At 36.9% G+C, this 6,181-nt stretch overlaps 1 pseudogene; it reads left to right on the top strand.

Annotated features, from left to right (window-relative positions):
- Positions 1-616: 616 nt before the first annotated feature.
- Positions 617-5,973, top strand: LOC130453565 (olfactory receptor 14C36-like; annotated as a pseudogene).
- The last annotated feature ends 208 nt before the right edge of the window (positions 5,974-6,181 follow it).

The following is a 6,181-nucleotide window of genomic DNA, read 5'->3' on the forward strand; positions in this document are numbered from 1 at the left end:
GTCTTCCTTGTAATACACATTATATATCAAGTACAGAACATCAATTATTCTGACTCCATCCTAGTTCCCATTTACTCCTATATATCTAGTCCCTTTTCTATCTTTCATAGTGTGGCAAACTTTCTGTAGTCCTGGCTACTGACTGGGTAAATGCATGTGTAGGAATGTACACACCTAATGTACAAATCTGTATTTTAGGTGTGAATAGTTAAAGTGTTGTAGAAGGTTAAACTTCTTAGAAGAATAGTTTGTTTTTTAGTTAGCAGTTAGATAGCTTTTTTGTTTCCTGTATTAGAAAGCTTAGCATAGGAAAAGTTTGTTATTAATTTGTTTCAATAGTATTTTTAAGATGCACTTTGCATCAGGTTTTTTGCATAATACTGTTGTTAGGTAGAATTTTTTTTGTAAAAGCGTAAGCTGAATTGGGTTCTGCTGTCATAATTTTTTCTATAAAGTTTATAAGAATTTTTTGAATGATTTAATCCATAGATAATTTTGGTTTTTGTATTCGAATTAGGATGAATAATTGTATTCTTTGTATCTGCTTTTTGTAAAACTGCATTTTGTGTTTTGCATTTTGGATTTTATTGTATTTTTGCAAATGTTTGCTGAACTTTCTGTATTTCTAATGTTTGTATTGGTGTTTGAATTTTTTACCTATCCCTAGGAAAGTTTATCTTAGAGAGTAATGGCACAGATAGGAATAAGATAATGTTACTTTCATAGCAATTAGAGTTTAGGAATAAGGTGGGCATTTAATATTTAATTTTGATCAATAAGTCAGAATTTTTTTTTCATAAACCATTTCAGACACATGATCAAAATGGGGGAATGTAGTGATAGATTTTAGAAGATAAATAAGTTAAGTGGTTGCAAGGATTTTGAAAGTTTTGTAAGTCCTCATGCAGATTGGAATTGCTATGTCCAAGATTTGGAATGTGGAACACCTAAGCAACAGTTCTTGAATTGGCAGATAAAAAACACTGGATGCCTGAAAAGGCAGTTTGGACTGAGCTTTGACTTGGTCTGAACTGTATGAAGCTGAAACTGTGATTCTTCCATGAGCAGAGAGATTTAAATGTGATTTTTTCCCCACTGCAGATATTTCAAGAAGAGAGAAAGAAAGCTGATTCCCAGGAAGATATTTATGAATGGACTCCCAAAGATCTCATGTCACCTATCAATAGGTATGTGGAAAATAATACCAAGTATGATACCACATCATAAAATATGACAGTTTTCTGTGATAAGGATGGTAACATATTGGACCTTTAATTTGTTGGTTGAGAGAATGCTGATTTTAGGAAATTCCTTCTACTGATCCTGGCTAGCCTCTTCCTTACAATTTGTACTATTAAAAGAGCTTCCTTGGTTACTGAGAGTTAAAAAGAAATTCCCAGAATCACATATACCATATGGATAATTAATAAGCTACAAATTGTTATGCTTTTTAGAAGATAACAGTTAACACTGGAAAGTCTGTGTCTTTAAAAATAAATCCTACTTAGTGATGCTAATCTAACCAAACTTTTTCTAAATAAATTTATAATTTCCAGGAAAAATAGTTATATTATGTGTATGTAACATTGCTAGATTCTTAATAGGTACTGTTTAGAGTAAAACTTATGGTTGGACTGAATAAATTATTTAATGGTAGCCAGGGATTTAAATTCTAAATTAAAAAGAAATACTCAAGTCAGAATAGAATTTTATGGTGGTTTATTTAAAACAGAAGGAAGAAATTAAGAATGAGGAAGAAAGAGAAAAATGGAAGAACTGCCCCAGCCTGGTTTAGGCAGGGAGAGTTCAGAGGCTTCAGCCAAGGGGACATTCCAGAAGATTAAATCTAGCTCAGCTTCCAGCCACAAGGCTTCCACAAAGATGAGGAGCCTCCCTGGAGGCTGGTGCCTTTAGAAAGGTCAAGGGAAAGGGAAGTGAGCCTTAAACCCTCATCACGTGGTTGCCCAAGGGAAGCAGTCTCAGAAACCACTCTCCAGCCCTCCAAGTCAAGAACTACCACAAAAATCCACCAAAGTCCATCTCACAGGAAGTGATGTGAAATATAAACTCAGTCCTTTACATCACTTCCTGTGTCCCACAAGTACCAATAGTGGCTTAAATTTGGCTTAGGGCAGCTCAGGGGGTTAGGTAGCTGTTTCTGATTTGTCACTTGCTAGCAGACACAGGTCACAGACCATCCTCCCCCACACTGAATCCTTAAGTGGGGGTTATAAATTCTTGGTTGCTAAAATTCTAAAGACTAGGCAGGGTGGAGGAAATCTAAAATTCTCAATACATACAACAAGGAGATAAATCACAGAAATGATGGTATCATGGATGTAAAATACTCATAGAAACACTTTCTTCATAATAAAAATTAAGAAAGGTAACTGAATAACCTGTATGTTAATGTAAGAAAATATTATTTTGCTTTAAGATCAAGTGATGGATTTAAACCAAAATAAGCCTAAATGACTACACAAACCAAATACTCTAGGACATAACATTTTCTTCTTAATAGTTAGTACAATGAGGACTGTGGGTTTGAAATGTAATATAATCTGTTAGATGTCATTACTTTATTGGTACATTTCTTGAGTAATTTTTTTCCTGAGAAGGCAAAGATATGATGCATAAAACTAAAATACACTTGCAAACATTTCACAAGTTCTCTCTCCTCCATGAGTCATTGTGTATTCGTGCCAGCAGAGCTAATGAGTCAAACAACTGCCCAAGAACTTTGAATTTCTCATTTGGAAGCTTTTAAATAATGGGTTAAGTAAGCATCTATTCTTTGTAAGAAATTAGAGAAAGAATAAATTCCTCAGTCATAAAATATATTTATACATATATGCAATAATTAATGTCTCTAGAATTCCAAACGCAGTTCTTCTAAAAGGACTTAATTTGGCAACATGTCCTTCCCAACCCAGAAACAATTACCTCAGGGCTATCATCTCTGGCTCTCTGAATTGTCCTGGACATCAAGGAAACTGTCCCAAAGGCAACTCAGGGAGTTTCTCCAAAGGTGAAGTTTGTCCATTGGGGTTCCCACATGAAACAAGCTATTTAACGAAAGCTAAAAATATAATAGGGATGGTTGAGAGTGGGAGGATTACTTCCCAAACAAGCAGAATAAAATTATGAGGTCCACAGAACAATGTAATTTTGATAATGGTCTGCTCATGCAGCCTCAGCTAGAGAAATTCTTGAATTCTTTGCCATGCCAGAGGAATTCAATAATAGAATATCTGAGAAACTCAAATTAGATAAGTTAACAGCATGGTGCCCTGTAGCTGTGTCCAAATTAAAATACAGTAAGTATTGATGATATAATTTCTTTTCTTTTTCTTTCTTTCTCTGTCTCGTTCTCTATTTATATCTCTTCTAACTACTATGCTATTATCTCTTGCATGACTATACAGAAAATAATGGATTTAGTTTCTGTCACCTCAGTGGATGGCAGAAGAGGAAGACAATGGGACAAAAATTAGAATTGTAATTTTTTTAAATGATATCTATATCTAAATATAATTTTGTATCTAAAACTAGATGTGTTCAACCATCGCTCCTTTGTCAAAACTAACTTGATTCCCTTACTGGAGAATTAGTGACTAAAAAGCATCAGCTAAGACTGTCTGAAAAGCCTGGTTGTTTAAACTTGAAAGAGGCTTTGATGCCCATTTGAGATCAGGGAATGGGATTCCAGGTCAGTATCTCCCCAGTCAAGGGTGCAGCTGAGCATGACATCCACTCATGATGATTTCATTATGGCTATTAATGGAAGACCATTGAGCTGATGAGATTAGAAGAGCTGATGAGCAGCTATCATTCAAAATAGATGAAGTGAGAGTATTCAGAGGAGCAGAGAGAATATCAGGCTGGGGCAGCAGGATTCATCATCCTGATGCCACTGGGTTGAGGAAAATCCTATTGAATATATGACAAACATTTACATCTAATTTTTTCTACCAATGATTGGGAGCATGTATAGGGGATAGTGGGAGGAGGAAAAGATTTATTTGGCTCTCTACTACCAGCAAAAGTATATTTGAAATTAAGTCTTAGTAACTTTCTGAATTTTTCTCCTATACTTCCCTTTCCTATACAAAAAAAAAAAGATGAAATGTTCAGGAAAGGAATATAGGGAGATGCAAAGACAACTCATGAAAGATTAAAAAATTAATAAAAATAATTATTTTCATTGTTGGCTCCTGACCCAAGACAAATTATCTGCAACTGTTATAAGTAATCAATACAATATAAGAAAAAAAAGTAAACCAATATAAGTTCCTCAATAAGATTACTTTGCTTATATAGAATTCTCAAGAATAGAAACTTCCTTACTCAGTAGAGTTCTGCCTCACTTTTATAAATCTTAGAGATTTTCCTTGAGAAGTCATTTAACTTGTTCAAGGGCAAATAATGAAAACATAGCACAGATCATGCTGACTGTCAAAATCTCAAAGAAATAAAATAGCCTTTGCACATAGCATGTCCTTAATAAGTGCTGAAAGGACTGACTGATTGCTCCTTGTCCTACCTAGGTTACTTCCTCGATGAACAAGCCTGAAAATGTCCAATTTCACCAGTGAGACTGAGTTTCTGCTCATGGGGTTTTCTGACATCCGAGAGCTCCAGATCTTGTATTCTTTCCTTCTGTTTCTCATCTACTCTGCAGGCCTGATGGGGAATCTCCTCATTGTCATCATCACCACCTTTGACAGGAGACTCCACACCCCCATGTACTTTTTCCTGAGGAATCTGTCCATGGTGGATGCCTGCTACATCTCAATAACTGTTCCCCAGGCATCTTTTAACTCTCTGGTGAACAACAGGACTATTTCAGTTACAGGCTGTGCAGCTCAGGTATTCCTTGTAATTTTAATGGCATATGTAGAAGTAACTTTGCTCACCGTCATGGCTCGTGACCGTTATGTGGCCATCTGCCAGCCTCTCCACTACTCAGCGATCATGAGTCCCCGAGTCTGCCTGCAGATGACCTTAATGTGTTTGTTGACTGGCCTCATGTACGCAGGTTTCCACACAGGTTACACATTTCGCTTGTCTTTCTGTCATTCCAATGTGGTCCATCAGTTCTTCTGTGACATCCCCTCTCTCCTAAGGATCTCTTGCTCAGACACTTTTAGCAATAAGTTATCCCTATTTCTTTCTGTACTGGTGGTTGGTGCTGGCTGTTACGCCTTCATCATTGCATCTTATGTTCGTACATTTTCCACTGTGCTCAAGTTTCCAGTGAAAGAAGACCAGAAAAAAGCCTTCTCGACCTGCATCCCCCACATCACTGTGGTTTCTTTATTTCTTATTTCAGGTGCTTATGTACATGCCTAACCACCTTCAGATTCTGCGTCTCTTAAGGACATTATTCTTTCTGTATTTTATACTGTTATACCACCCTTTATGAACCCCATTATATACAGTCTACGGAATAAGCAGATAAAAGATGCGATGGGAATATTAATGAAGAGCACCATTTTTATTAAAAAGAAAATGAAGGGATGTATAGATATGGCAAAAATTTCATCTCAAAATATCAGAAAATATCAAAGAGAAAAATTAAAGCTACCTGATTGTTCCTTGGCCTAAGAGATAATGATAGAATTGTAACATACCAGGAGTATTAGTATTTGGGAAGTATGATTGACATTGTACTACCAGACACATGGTCAGAGCTCTTGATGTTAAAGGGACAGTCCTAGGCACTAGCAAAGGATGGGCAAATTCTTGGACTGGGCATGGAGATAGCCACACTGCCTCTGCTCTGAGCAAGGTCATTAACATAGTGCTGTTCGAATCAGGGCATTGCCAACTTGGACTTCATTTACAAAAGCGTGGAATGGATGAAACTCCACCTCTTTGATCTTGTCATAGTCAATTGGACCAATGGAAAAACCCATGTCATGATATGTATATGTTCCGAAGACCCTCAATAAATACCAGGGGACAAGCGTGGACTCCTCCCTTCGGCCTTTGATGCCTGTCTCAAACTCCTCTCTTACTGACCCCTCTCTTACCCTTTCTGACTCCTCTCTTGCTCTCTCTAACCAGCTCTCTCACCAGCCCCTTTGGCCTTTGCTGCCTCTCTCTCCTCTCTCCCTTACCCTCCTCTCCTCTCACCACTCTTGCTTCTCTGTATCTCTTTCCTAATGACCCCAGTGCC

This window comes from Monodelphis domestica, chromosome 4 (genome assembly GCF_027887165.1).
Source record: "Monodelphis domestica isolate mMonDom1 chromosome 4, mMonDom1.pri, whole genome shotgun sequence".
NCBI classification, from domain to species: domain Eukaryota; kingdom Metazoa; phylum Chordata; class Mammalia; order Didelphimorphia; family Didelphidae; genus Monodelphis; species Monodelphis domestica.